The 14,382-nt window shown below is 54.0% G+C and overlaps 2 non-coding genes and 1 pseudogene across 2 annotated transcripts; 1 reads left to right on the top strand and 2 right to left on the bottom strand.

Moving 5' to 3' along the window:
* Positions 1-14,382, top strand: part of LOC120381419 — a 304,954-nt pseudogene that overhangs the window by 176,327 nt on the left and 114,245 nt on the right.
* Positions 4,015-4,096, bottom strand: TRNAS-GCU. The gene has a single exon. It is a non-coding gene; the product is annotated as a tRNA-Ser (tRNA).
* Positions 13,182-13,253, bottom strand: TRNAR-UCU. Its single transcript has one exon. It is a non-coding gene; the product is annotated as a tRNA-Arg (tRNA).

Raw genomic sequence — 14,382 nt, forward strand, 5'->3', positions numbered from 1 at the left:
GGCTGATACTGCAGTCTGCCCCAGGGTGCAGGGCTAGACAATGACTGGCAGTAGCCTGGTACTGAGATGAGGTGGGGATAGTGGTTGGGGGTTCCCCTGGCAAGGAGACCCTGAGAGAAAGGGGTGACTGCCAGGAGGCAGCATTTCAGATAAAGGGGCACCGGGTCTTGGGAGAGACATAGGGGTGAAAAGCACAAGTGTATCATCAGCCTGCAGAGTGTGCTCCAGAGCTGGGAGAGCTAATTCCTGGAAGTCAGCAGCAGGAGGTGCCGCAGGGGTGAATCTGCTCCTATCCAGGCTGAACTAGTGCTCGGGCAGTGATCCCCACCAGTGACCTGGGCCATCCTTTGGGCTCTCTGGTGAGAACCCTCAGCCGCCTGTCCTCAGTCTCTACCCTGATTGGCTGAGCAGGGGGTTATCGACAAGGAGGAGACTCAGGTCCTTGTTGGTCTCTTTTAAGACCAAGGAAATAAGTCAGAACCAGTTCTAGGTTTGATGAATTTTGCTGCTTCTCTGCATTAATGGTCTCTGGGCAGTTCATGATTCTCTCTGACATTGCAGTTCTCCTCAGATACTTGCAGAATAATTACTGTGCACTGTTGGTCTGGAGCTCATCTGAGAGCACATTATTCAGGTCATTCAATGTCTGAAATTCAAGATCCGATGGTTAGTTTGAAAATCAGGGCTCTTGGGTCCTATTCCCAACTCTGCCACTGATTGGCTGTGTGACCTCAGACAACTCAATTCTCCTTTCTCAGCCTCAGCTTCTCTCTCTTTCGAGTAGGGATAATAATGATCTGCTCCTACCTAGCTCAACACACTCACTCTTCCCCAAGACACACACACTGTCTCTCCCCACATACAAACAGTCTCTATCCCGCCACGCACACTGCAGTTGAAAAGCAGCTGGTAATCTAGTAAGATGCCCGTGGAATGGTGGGATAGAGAAACCTGCATCATGTGATGCTGTACCAGCCCGTGAGGCATTGCAAACCCTTCCCAAAACACCCTGCAGCCAGTTGCACAGTGGGATAGTTACCCACAGTGCATTGCTTTCTGTTGCCATTCAAGAACTGCTAGCATGGATGTGCTCTGGGGACACAAGGGGCATAGGGAGGACGTTCAATAGCTGTTTAGTTAAAACATTTTAACTAAAGCAGCAATGCCGGGGGGTTGGTGGCTCCTTTCTTTCCTCACCCTGGAGTAAACTCAGCTTTTTATTCCATTCTTGATACTTCATGGAATAACAACAGACGACCGAAGAAAGATGTGGACAGGGTGGGTCTCGGGAGGGGCAGAGAGTTTTGAGCGGTGGGCAGAGCAGGTCTCGGAGGTGGGGGCAGTGGGCAGGGCAGGTCTCAAGGGAGAGGCAGAGAGGTGTGGGTGGTGGGCAGGGTGGGTTGCAGGGATGGGTCAGAGTGGTGGCGGCTGGTGGGCAGACCTTGTGGTAGGGGGTGGAGAGGCACAAGCAGCAGACAGGAAGGCCTTGGGGGAGAGGACGAGCGAGCGAGAGGTGGCTCAGCCGTCCTCAGCCAAAGAGGAAGAGCGGGGGGTGGGAAGTGGCCAAACAGGAGCAAGGGGGGAGCACAGGTGGAGCCACAGAGAGAGGAGAAGGGTGGGGGGCAGTGCCATGGTCTGGGCACCAATGGGCCCCCCACTTCCAGGGAGCTTCCAGCGCTCACACCCAGCCTCCCCAAATGCAAGAGCCATGGGCCACCTATTCTCTTCATCTTCACTAACCAAGCCCCTCCCCAAGCTATGTTGATGGAAGAAGCCCTCCTGTTGGCACAGCGCTATCTGCACCGGGGTTAGGCTGATATAACTGCATTGCTTAGGGAGGTAAATTTTTTACACCCCTGAGTAATGTAGTTACACCGATCTAATTTTGTAGTGTAGTCCAAAGAACCTTGGAAGTAAAACTTCACCTGCTCCTCTGCTTTACTGAATCCAAACACCAGCAAAGCTTGTCAGGCCCAGATGGAGGTTGGCAGAGAGTCAGGTGTGTGCAGACATGATTTCTTCAGCAGCTGTAGGCACCATGGCTTAGCTGGCTAAAACCAGTGTTTTGTATACAGGAGATCCTGGGTTCAAGTTCCAGTGGTACCTTACTGAGTTGCTTTTGTGGCACCTGGTACTGGCTACGGTCAGAAGACAAGATTCAGAGCTGGATGGACCTTCGGTCTAGCCTAGTGCGGTTTTTCTTATGTTTTAAATTACACTCACAGGCACTGAGGATAGAGTTACTGAAAGTTTGGGAGTTAGGAGCTGATAGGCCAGTGGTCCAGTCCCCTCACAGACAAGCCCCTCCCTCTGGGACAGGGGCAGGGGAGGTCTGAGCTCTCTCTCCAAATGCTCATTGTGGCTGCCAGAATCTGTGGGCAGCTTGTTTAGTTTATGCTGAGGGTTGAGTCCTGTTTTGTGCACCGTGTCTGAGAATGAAAATCCTAAACCACCCTTTGAAATGACGAATGCAGCAGGACGTGTCATTGTCCCCGCCCCAGAGCAGACAGACCGATGGAGAAATGCCATGAGTCCAGGGTAATACTCCCCTGCGGTTTTACCATTTCCACTTGCTAAACCCCCTCCCAACCTTCTGGGCTCCTGGAGCAGGGGACTGAGCCTGAGCCGAGACACGGACACTGCAACTTTACAGCCCAAGCCGCATGACCCTGATTAACGTGACACGGGCCAGTCGTGGGTGTTTCATTGCACTGGAGACGTAGCCTAATGTTATGTCTGCACTGTGATTAAAACACCCAGGGCACCTGTCGCAAAGCCCGGGTCAGCTGACTCAGAGTTAAGGGGCTTGAGCTGCAAGACTATAAAATTACAGGGCAGACAGATGGGTTTGAGCCCAACCTCTGAGACCCCACGAGGGGTGAGGGTTTCCGAACCCAGGCTTCAGTGTGAACACAAATATCTGCCCCACAGTTCTTAGCCTCTCAGCTTTAGCTTCATGAGCCCATGTCAGATGGCCCAGGCCAGCCATGCTGCCATCTTTATCCCAGGAGAGATGGACTCTAAGGGTACGTCTCCATTGCAATGTCAGCCCAGGGGTGGCTCGCTGTGCTCAAAGCAGCACCCTGGAAGCCCCATATTCACCAGTCTCATATAATGATGATACGGTTTGTACAAAGTCTGCCTGGTGAGGTGTCATTTCAAAAGTCTTGGTCTGTTGAACATTACTATTGTGTTGGATTGTGTGTGTAGCATTGGCTGGGAAGTTTTGCTCTGTGTGTGTTACTGAGATGAGGTTGGGAAATGCCCTCCACCAGCCTTTCAGGTGTGACAATAGAGGAGCCAGACCCGCTGCTGGCCCATTAAAGGGATCCACACTCCCAAAGACTATCCCAGGAACCGTGTACAATGCAGACTTCTCCGAGATAGCACAGCGACAATGGGCACTGCTTGACTCACATCCTAGCAAAGGGACTTCCTAGCACGTTGGAAGAAACTATGAAAGGGGGGGTAGAGACATCATGAGTTGCCCTCTCTCCCCCACAACTCAACACCTGTAAACACATCTGGAGGACAAACACTGAACTGAAATAATTCAGAAATCAGAAGAGAATAATAATAGTACATTCAAACCAAAGTCCCCAAACACACTAGTAGTGGTTTTTCAGCAGAAAATTTTCAGTTTGGGGAATTTTGTTTTCTCAGTCAGACTTTGCCAAGGGAAGCAGAGGGAAAATGGTTGAGTTGTCTCCTTCAGAACAGCTTGGCCTAGACACTAGCTCTGGTTCACTGTTGTGGCCTTGCTCAGGTTGGGGGTATTTTAATTATTTGGGGAGGTCCCAGGGTGTTTGGGGGAGATTAAGAGGCTGTTCCCTTTTGAGATAAAAACTAAGAAATGCAGGACTAGAGAATTTTTTTAGAAATCTGGGATTTAGACATTTTATTTGAAGCAACAGGGGGAGGCAGCTGAGATTCTGAGAAAGGTTTTGTTTGATCTGTCATTGTACCAAGGGGGGAGATGGTTGTCTATAAAGGAGAGTGAAGAGTAAATGCAGCTGATGAGGATGGGGTTTGAACCCATGCGTGCAGAGCACAATAGGTTAGCAGTCTATCACCTTAACCACTCAGCTACCTCATCTGAGCAGCTAAGACAGGGGCAGGAGGAGAAATCTAAGGCCGGCAGAGATAGGGACACTAATGAGTTTCTAAATACTAAGCGTAAGCAGGGTCTGAATGAGCTCCCCCCTCACATCTAGTGAGGAGCTGGGGAAAGACTTCAGGAACAGGCCGTGTTTGCATAGACACCCCTACTCTGCCTAGCTATGCAGCATGGTGGGGCCGCTTCCCCAAAATGACGAGTTTGGGATGGTGGTGGGTTACAAATCACTTTAGGATTGAGTGGAATGAAATGTTATTCTCCTCCCTGTACGAGTGAAGGGCAGCAGAACGTACCTAGGCCGTCCTGACGGAGGGGTGGGTGGGGGAGGAATCGCTTTCATTGGACTGCAGAGAAGTGATTGAGGACGTCACCCTAACCCAGTGGGCCCCAAACATTTCACACTGCGCCCTCGTATCCATGGCTGTGGCCCCTCGGAAGCCGCGGTCGAGAACCGGGCTGGGAGTGGGGCCGGTGCTGGCGGGGGAGCGGGGTGCGGCCAGGGGTAAGGGGGTCGCGGCCAGGCTGGGAGCCAGGGGCCCAGGCTGAGGGTGGGGTTGGGGAAGAGCTGGGACAGAGTGGGGCTGAATGGGGCTCCCTCCCTGCCCTCCATGGGGGCTGGCTCAGGCCCTGAGGTGCCCCCATCAATCTTCCTCTGTGTCCCCCTAGAAGTCATGCCCCACATTTTGGGGACCACTGACCCCTACTCGCTCAGCAGGGGCTAGTGATGCCAAAGCCCAGGAAAGGGAGAACAAGTGCCGGGCCCCAGCACCGAACCCTGCCCCCACACTTCTGTGTGTGGCTCCGCCCCTTCCACACCTTCCACCCACGGCCCCACCCACTGTCACCTCTGCTCCACCCCTTCCCACTGGCCCCACCCTGTCACTCCTTTACCCCGGCCCGCTGCGGCCCCGAGACCAGAGAAGCTCTGTGCCCTGCTGCAGCCCCCGGGCCGTAGCAGGGAGTGGGAGCTCCTCCAGCCCTGGGGCTGACATGGGGGAGACTTTTCCAGGGGGGCCTAATTTGGCCAGGGCCCCTAGTCATGGGCCCCACTGCCCCCTTGGCAACGCAAGGTTTGGGGAGGCTGAGCCCCCCCGAGCCTCCATTACGAGCCGCCCAGGCTACCTCTGCTCAATGGGTGGCCAGTCTCCCTGTGTCTCTGCTGTTTGTGCTGGGGAGCCCGGCCGGCCTTAGGGGTGGGGCCCCCGGCAGCCGCCCAGGGCTCTAGGGGGTCAAAGGGCACCGTGTGGCCGTGCAAAGCTGCTCACTGCTCTCCCCTGCCCCAATGCTCCTCCGTGGCCCCATAGAGGGTGGGGGGAGCGAGGAGCAACACTATGTGCTCCCTGCGTCCTGGTCACTTTCCCCACCTGGGCTGGGCTGTGAGGGGAGCATCAGAAGCTGCTGCTCTCTGCCCTCCCCTGACGCAGCCCGGCTGAGGAAAGTGACCTGGATGCAGGGAGCGCGGATGATGTCACTTCTCGCCCACCTCCCACTCCCCCACAGCCCCTACTGGTGCCCGGAGGAGCAATGCCAGCTGCTCTATGCACACAGGTCAGTGTCCCCACATGGGTTAGGGGTGAAGGGGGTGCAGGAGAGGGGCAGTGGCTCGTGGCACAGGAGGGGGCGCAGGGGTTAGGGTGAAGGGGGTGCAGGAGAGGGGCACTGGCTGGTGGCACAGGAGGGGGTGCAGGGGTTAGGGCTGAAGGGGGTGCAGGAGAGGGGCAGTGGCTGGTGGCACAGGAGGGGGTGCAGGGGTTAGGGGTGAAGGGGCAGGAGAGGGGCAGTGGCTGATGGCACAGGAGGGGGTGCCGGGGTTAGGGGTGAAGTGGGTGCAGAAGAGAGGCAGTGGCTGGTGGCACAGGCTGGGGTGCAGGGGTTGGGGTGATGGGGGTGCAGGAGAGGGGCAGTGGCTGGTGGCACAGGAGGGGACGCAGGGATTAGGGTGAAGGGGTGCAGGCGCGGGGCCGTGGCTGGGGGCACAGGAGGGGGTGCAGGGGCTGGGGTGAAGGGGGACGCAGGAGAGCAGCAGTGGCTGGTGGCACAGGAGAGGGTGCAGGGGTTGGGGTGAAGGGGGGTGCAGGAGAGGGGCAGTGGCTGGGGGCACAGGAAGGGGCGCAGGGATTGGGGTGAAGGGGGTGCAGGAGAGGGGCAGTGGCTGGGTGTGTGTGTGTTGGAGGGGGTGCAGGGGTTGGGGTGAAGGGGGTGCAGGAGAGGGCAGTGGCTGGGGGCACAGGATGGGAGTGCAGGAGTTAAGGGCAGAGGGGACACAGCGTAGGGGTTAGGGCACAGGAGGGGGCAGAGTTAGGGGTGGGGAGGTGCAAGGGTCGGGAGTGCAGGAGCTGGGGGTAAAGGGGAGGGGATCGTCCAGGGCGTTGGGGAAGTGCCAAAGTACAAGTTTTGCCCAGGGCACCGTTTCCCCTAACGCTGGTCCTTGGTAACATTTCTTGCTGGGAGGGGGAGGGGAGAGACGAGGCGTTTTCTCTCTGTTTCTTTCCTCGCCATTTTCTGCTCCTTCCTTCAATTCCAGAAACCTCCCTTGTGTGTCAGACGGTGCAGTGACGCCCTCCCCACCCCAGGCCTCTGGAGCCTTTGGAGCAGGAAGATCCCAGGAGCTGAGGATGGATCCAGGGGTGAGTAGCTGGCAGGAAGGAGTCCTAGCAGCTCTTCTGGGAGCGCAGGGGAGGAATGACTCCCCCTTCCCTAGCTTCTCCCCGTGGGGCTCTGGGGAGCAGGGAGGGTTGTGTGATAAATTCCTGTAACCCTTCTGCCCCTCTGAGTTGGCAGCAACAAGGGCCGGGTTCAGTATCTAGGGGTTCTGTTTCAATAACAAAATGCAAAACTGGCTCAAGCCCCCACCCAGTGACCTGGGACAATTACATACCACCTCCCCAGGCGCCTCTAGGAGGCAATATTTCCCCTCTCGCAAGCAGGGAGTCTGAGCCGCTCCACTCCACCAGCCATTCCATGAACCACTCCAGTGGTCCCTGCAAACTGCTCTGCTGAGGCAGCAAAGAGCCACCAAATGTTCTGAGGGATGGAGAAAATGCCTTCTAGTGAGCTATGGAAAGAGCTCAACCTGCTTAGCTTATCAAAAGAAGATTGAAAGGTGACTTCATTGAAGTGTTGAAGGACCTTCAGGGAGAGAAAAGATTGGGTATTAAAGGGCTCTTGAATCGAGCAGAGAAAGGCCTAACAAGACCCCATGGCTGGAAGGTGAAAAGAGACAAATTCATATTACAAATAAGGCACAAATGTTCAACAGCGAGGATGATTCACCACAGGAACAAGCTACCAAGGAAAGTGGTGGATTCTCCATCTCCTGATGTCATTTAATGAAGACTAGATGCCTTTCTGGAATGTGTTTGCCCCAAAAGTAGCTCTTGTGTCCTACAGGAAGCCTGTGATATGCAGGGGGTCAGATTAGATGCTCTAATGGTCTCTTCTGGCCGTAAAGTCGACTAATTTCTGAAAAACTGAGTGTAGCACTGGGAGCAGTGTCTGATGTTTCCCTGTCTAGCCGGCTTGCTGCCTAGAATGAACGCTCCTTGAGTGGGGTGATCCACAGGGAGTAGCTCAAACCTCCAAAGTGCCTGGCCAGGGGCAGGACATTAGCACAGCAAGGGAGGGGTGTGGCAGTGACATCACAAAGGCCTTTTGCAGGACCTCAGACTATTGGTCAAAGGCGGTGGGGAGGTGGTGACCTCACAGAGAGATGCTGACATCAGCCAGGCAGGACAGGGGTGAGGGCCAGGGAAACCTCAGAGACCCCTGTGGCTTTGCTTCAGCAAGTCTCCTTCTCCAGGTCTCTCTCTGAGGAATGAGAGAGTATTCGGGTTCACGGACGTGAGCGCCAGGAGGAACCTCTTTCGAGTTTTCTCCTTCCCTTGTAGTGATTTTACTGGAAAACAGCCATCCCTGTTTAGAAGGTAAGAGCCTCCTGGAGGTTTGAAACCTGTTCAGTCCAATCCATCTGATGACAGTTGAATTCTAGGCATGGAAAAGACAAGCTTAAGGAGGCAGAATTTTATTCTGCACCTGGGATTTTGTCCCTTAGAATCACTGGGGACATTAATCATAGATTATCAGGGTTGGAAGGGACCTCAGGAGATTATTTAGTCCAACCCCCTGATCAAAGCAGGACCAATCCCCAAATAGCTCTCTTAAGGGTTGAATTCACAACCCTGGGTTTAGTAGACCAATGTTCAAACCACTGAGCTATCCCTCTCCCCCTATTAGGGTTTGTCCTTTTTGTTTCACCTCTTCCTCCATCTATCCCTGCCTCCTCCTTTCTCTTCATTTCTTGCTTCCTTTTCCTTTCTCCTGTTCCTCCCAACATCAGGTTTTTCTCCTGCTTATAACAGCTCACGTTAACTGCTCACTCGTTATAGTGTGTATGGCAACACCCATTTTTTCACGTTCTCTGTGTGTATATATATCTTCCTACTGTATTTTTAACTGCATGCATCTGATGAAGTGGGTTTTAGCCCACAAAAGCTTATGCTCAAATACATTTGTTAGTCTCTAAGGTGCCACATGTTCTCCTTGCAGATAAATTAATGGAGGTTAAGTCCATTAATGGATATTAGCCAGGATGGGTAAGGAACGGTGTCCCTAGCCTCTGTTTGTCAGAGAGTGGAGATGGATGGCAGGAGAGAGATCACTTGATCATTACCGGTTAGGTTCACTCCCTCTGGGGCACCTGGCATTGGGCACTGTTGGCAGATAGGATATGGGGTTGGATGGACCTTTGGTCTGACCCAGTATTGCCATTCTTATGAAGGGAGGGGCAGAGCCTTGTGATAGAGTTTCTGTAGTGTAGTGATTATCATGTTTGCCTAACATGCAAAAGGACCCTGGTTCAAAGCCAGGAAAAAATATGATGGCTTCCTTTTCTCAGCTCCTAGTGGCCTGTCCCTACTGTTGTAGTAGCAGCAGTGATTTCTATGCTTAAAAGGTCTGTTATACTTCCCCTCCCCCTCGCTTTTGTCTCCTCTCCGTCTCTGAATGCCTGTGAAGTGGCTTTCCCCCTCCTCCTCCCGCTCCCTCCTGCAATGCTTGTGGGATGAAGGAGCTGGTTGAAGATCAGAAGAGCTTCCAGGTAGACAAGGTGTCTGGGACTCTAATTAGGCAGCACTCGCACACCCAGAGCATGGACACTGCATGGACACTGGCTGAGGTGGAGTGTGACCCACCGGATGCAGCCAAGTCATCTCTAGTCACAGGCCATGAGGTTCAGGACCTTAAAAGGGGAAGGGGCCCTGTGCTCAGCTGTGCTCTCACAAGCTTGTACCTCCAGTGAATGCCCTTCGCCCCGACCGCCTGGCCAGTGGTTCGCTGCATTACATTCCATCGCGCCTCGGGAAGACTTACCTTCATCGCACCGTCCATCGCGGCGCTGTGGGACACTTACCTGGCAGAATCCTGACATCTCCAGTGCCGAGCCAGTCCTGGGAGCATGAGTGTGAGTGTGACCCCCACCTTCTTTTGAGCTTAGCTGTCAGTATAACAAACGTGCTGCTTTCTGCCAAACTCTGGTGGGTCATTAGTCCTCCCTACGCTGACTAGCTGGCCCTATTTCGGGTAACACCTGCGATAACCCCAACCCCTGCAGGACAGAGGGTGGTGAAATGAGCTGAGAAAGAGCTTTGGCCTCAGCAGGGGAAAGCTAGAGGATCTGGGCCAGTCACCTTTTGCAGCCTTGTGGCTCGGCCTCCTCTGCTGTTGGAGGTTGGCCGGTGGAGGCCGGCTCTTCCTGCTGGCCTCCTCTGCATGACTTGCCAAAGGAGGAAGTGAGGCAGGAATGGGGCAAAAGAGGAAAGTCGAGCTGAGAAAGGCAGGGCAGAAAGTAAGCACATCATTGCGGCTAAATGGGGTTAGTAGAGCATCACCATTCATTCTGCAAAGCCTGGGGAGGTGCGGTTGGCTGCTGGGAGACAGAATCCTGTCCCTGCTTCTTGGCTTCCCAGGGGTGGCTACTTGCAGCCCAGGAGAGGAAGGATGGTTCTGGTGAAAGGATGACAAGCAAAGCTCTGGGAGGAGATTTGGGTGTGGGGTGCTGGCTCTGCGCTGGGGTAGGGGGTTGTGGTGCAGGAGGGGTGGTGCTTACCCCAGGCACTGCAGCTCCCAAAGTGATCGGTACACACAACCCTCCGGCAGTAGCTCCTAGGTGGGCAGGTCAGGGGGTCTCTGTGTGCCGCTGCCTGCAGGCGCTGTCCCCTGAGCTCCCATTGGCTGCAGTTCCTGGCCAATGGGAGCTGCAGAGTTGGTACTCAGGGTGGGGCAGCGCATAGAGACACTCCCCCGCCCCAGGGGACGCTGGGACATGCCAGCCACTTCTGGGAGCGGCACGGAGGGACGGAGGCAGAGTGGGCAGGGAGTCACCTTAGTGCTGCTGGCACATCTCTGCACACCCGTTGTGGGGGGAGGGGAGCAGAGGGCTCCATGCGCTGCCTGGGGTAGGGGCAGAGCACGGAGCTGCCTCCCCTCCCGGGTCTATTGCATGGCCCCTCCCCGCACACAGAGGGACTTGTTTCCTGGATCCTGACATGACAAACCCAGGGGTGAGATGTCTGAGGATTTACTCACTGAGGGCTGGGCTCAGGCAGCCAGTTTCATGCAGGTATTTCACACCCCAGGCCCCCCGAGTCTCCTCTGACCGTATTTCCCAGTGACACTGCACGTGGGTGGTGGGTATAAGGGGCTCGGCGAGGCTGAGGGGGCAAGAAATGCTGGATGTGATGCTCCCCCCTTTGGAGGGGGGGCTGGGCTGCAGCCTGCCATCTTCAGAGTGCCACCGACAGACCCTCCCGAGCAGTGGGGGAGCCACCAGTACCCAGCCCATGGCCCCGCCTGTGCTCTGCCCCCAGGCCCTGCCCTGGCTCGGACTCTCCCCCGAGAACCCACCCCCCCACAGGGGTAGGCAGATCTTCCACCTGATCAGCCCCGAGCCAGGTCTCTGTGCTGCAAATTATTCCAGCCTCTGGGAGGGAAAGCGCAGCAGCCCCCAGCTCCAGCTCTGTCAGCTCTTTGCTCTCACTGGGATAGGAGACAACAAGTCTATCACTGCTCAGTAGAGCGACCAGATGTCCTGATTTTGTAGGCACAGTCCTGATATTTGGGGCTCTTTCTATAGGCACCAATTACCCCCCCCACCCTCCCTCCTGATTTTTCACACTTGGTGTCTGGTCACCCTATTGCTCAGTGTGAGGCGAATGTCTCTGTGGTCTCTGCCGTTCGTGGTGGGGAGTTTCCCCACTGATAACAGTTCTTCCTGGGTCGGGGAGGGGAGAGAGAAGAGGGGTTTGCTCTGTTTCATTCCTCTCCATTTTCTGTTCCTCCCCATCCCTTCCAGGGTCCTCCCTTCCATTTCAGACTGTGCAGTGACACCCTCCCCGCACCCAGGACTCTCGAGCCTCTGGAGCAGCACGATCCCATGAGATCCTCAGTGACCAAGGGTCTTTTCCAACTTCCAGGAGACCCCAGCTTGAGACTAAAGGAAGCTCTGTTCCTTCCTGGGGATCCTCTCTCCCTTCATGGAGCCTCTGCCTTCCCTCTTGGGTCTGAATTAACGTCCCATTTCCCACTATCTGCTCAAAATAAACAAGTTTCTAACCCAGGTGAGCAGAGTTAATTCAGTTCTCAGCTGGAATCCTTCACCCAAATTCCTTAGGAGATACAGACTCTCTGTGACACAGACTGACTGGGGTTCATCTCTGCATGTCCCCAATGGGGAAGGAAAGACACTGAGGGCGAAGGAAGATAGGCAGAAGGAGTCAAATGTAGGCGTTCCCCGGAGCCAGTTGATTGAGCGGCCCTGGAGTCAGCCACTGTGGCCACTGCAGAAGTCACAGAGGTTGCAGGAAGTCAGAGAATCCATCACTTCCACCACCTCCATGACAGACACAGAGACAAACCCCTCCCTGCTGTGACTGCAGTTCCTGGAAGGAAAGAGAAGAACAGAAAGTGACGAGAGATGGAAAAAGAGAGATTCCCTGTCACCTCTCTCCCTGCTGCCTCCCCCCTTGTATTCTGTAACCCCATCTCACTGGGTTCCCTGTGCTGGTGCAATGGGGGTGACACGAGTTCTGGGGATTTGGGGGGCTCTTCATTTCTCAACATTTCACACAAATTTGTCTTTGGGCTGAAATTTCTCCTGTTAGGCCTCTCAGTCAGAGCTGTACCCCCACCCTGTTTGCGGGGGGAGGGGGGGCAGGGGAGATGTAAATTGCAGAGCAGGCAGAGAAGTTGCCCATAAAGGGTCATATTGATCTGGTGACTGGTTCTGACTGGGGTCACACATCCTCTGACACAGGCTCATGTGCAGAACATGGGAGCTCTGGCTTGTCCTAAATGCTGTAGACTGTGAGTTCCTGGAAAGGGCAGGGGAGAGGGAGCAAGAGGAGAAAAGCAGAGACATTGGAGACGAGGAATTGGGGGGAGAAGAAGGAGAGAACAGAGAGACAATAAATGATTGAAGCAGAACAGGTGTCCCAACTCCATCTTGCTCATCACAGGTGTTCAGAGAGACAGGTAGTTGCGGGTTTTCCAGTGTCAAGTCTGAACTTTGATTCTAACAATTTGAGTTCAAATATCAAGGGGATCTCCACATACCTGATCTCTTCCCCCCTCCCCTTTTTTGTATTAATTTTTATTTTGACGTGTTTGGCTTAACCGTGATCTTCCCTTTCCCCACCTGTATTGCAATTTGGGGGTTATGTTTATTGTGCCTCCCTTTTGTTCATGTCGTTATAATTGTAACAGCAAAGGAACCTGCAGGAGCAAAAACTGACTCAAAACTTCATTTCCCCACCATGCCGGAACATCCTACAAACAGCTCACGCAGCTGGAATCATAACACGCAAGGCCAGGGGATGGGAGATGCAGGTTTCCAAGGGTTCTGTCTTTCTCAGATGACACATTCCAGCCCCTTGTGTGCCTCCATCCTGTATGACCTGCTGGACTTCGACACATTTATTATTTCATTCTATAGATAATGTGATTGTAACACAATGTGACTGAAATTAAACCACTTCCAGATGAGGAAACAACAAAAGAGAAAAGCCATTATTGCATTGGCTGGGAATCTAACCCAGATCAAGTGCTTAGAAGGCACCTACGCACACCACTATACCACCAATGCAGCTGGCAGGAGTAGCTTTCCTGCAGGCTGTGAGTGCTGGCAAAGGGGGTGACACATAACCACAGAGTTAATGAGCAGGGTGGATGGGCTGGAAGCTGCCTGACAGCTGGGAGCAGAGTTACCATCCCAGAGTGACTGAAAGGGGGCAAAGGTGAAAACAGATCTCACTGGGAGCTGGCCCCACACCAGCCCCACCCCTAGGAGAGGGGAACTGAAGCTCAACTTCAATCACAGAAAAATCTTCCCTGAGAAGGAAGGGAACAGCTTGTTTTAAAGACCAGGTTTGTGTTTGTTCCTGCTACATACGGAGGGGCTGGGTAGTGCTGATTCCAGCCCCCCAACTCTGGGAGGATAAGGAACAAATTCAGGCTGCCAGTGACCTGCAGGAGGGAGATGATCTTTTGACAGTGACGGACGCCTCGTCCTAAAGGCCTTTGTCTGCCCCCTTCCAGTGACTGTTTGGTACAGGAATGCAGCCCCCACTCCTGGGTCTCTCCTGGGGAAATAATGTTTCTGTGCAAAACACCAAAGCTTTTAACAGAAAGGAAGAAAAGGAAATGGCCACATGATGGGACTAGGACATAAGGAATGAAACACAAGATGCTTCTCCCCTGTGCATTGACTTTTAACCTTGTTTGTGGTGGTGTTGTATCCATGTTGAACCCAGGGGTCCTCTGGGGCGCCGGGCATTGGCCACTTTCGGGAGAGTGGGCTAGATGAACTGGTCTGACTCAGTGTAGCTGTTCTTATGTTCTAACTGCTGGTTATGGAAGAGACGAACTTCCAGGCTACACAGAACTGAAGAAGGGTGCTGGGTTAGCTCCACAGCTTGTCTCTTTCACCAACAGAGGTTGGTCCTCTGCAAGCTCTTACCCTCACCCGCCTTGTCTCTCTTGGACTCTGAAAAGTGTTTTCTCGCCACTCCCCTTGGAGAGACGTTAAGTTTCCCTTTGGGCAACTATCAGGCTGAAGCAATTGTATTGACTGTGACACTAGAATTGAAGATTTAATATTATAAATGAATGAGTCTAAACCTGAGGTTCTGGTTTTCACATTGATTTTTCTAACTCAGTTCCCAATGCTCTTCTAGAAAGGCCTCCAGGATGCCTGCCCAGCCCAGTAAAGTGGC

Source organism: Mauremys reevesii, linkage group 14, assembly GCF_016161935.1.
Source record: "Mauremys reevesii isolate NIE-2019 linkage group 14, ASM1616193v1, whole genome shotgun sequence".
Taxonomy (NCBI): Eukaryota; Metazoa; Chordata; order Testudines; family Geoemydidae; genus Mauremys; species Mauremys reevesii.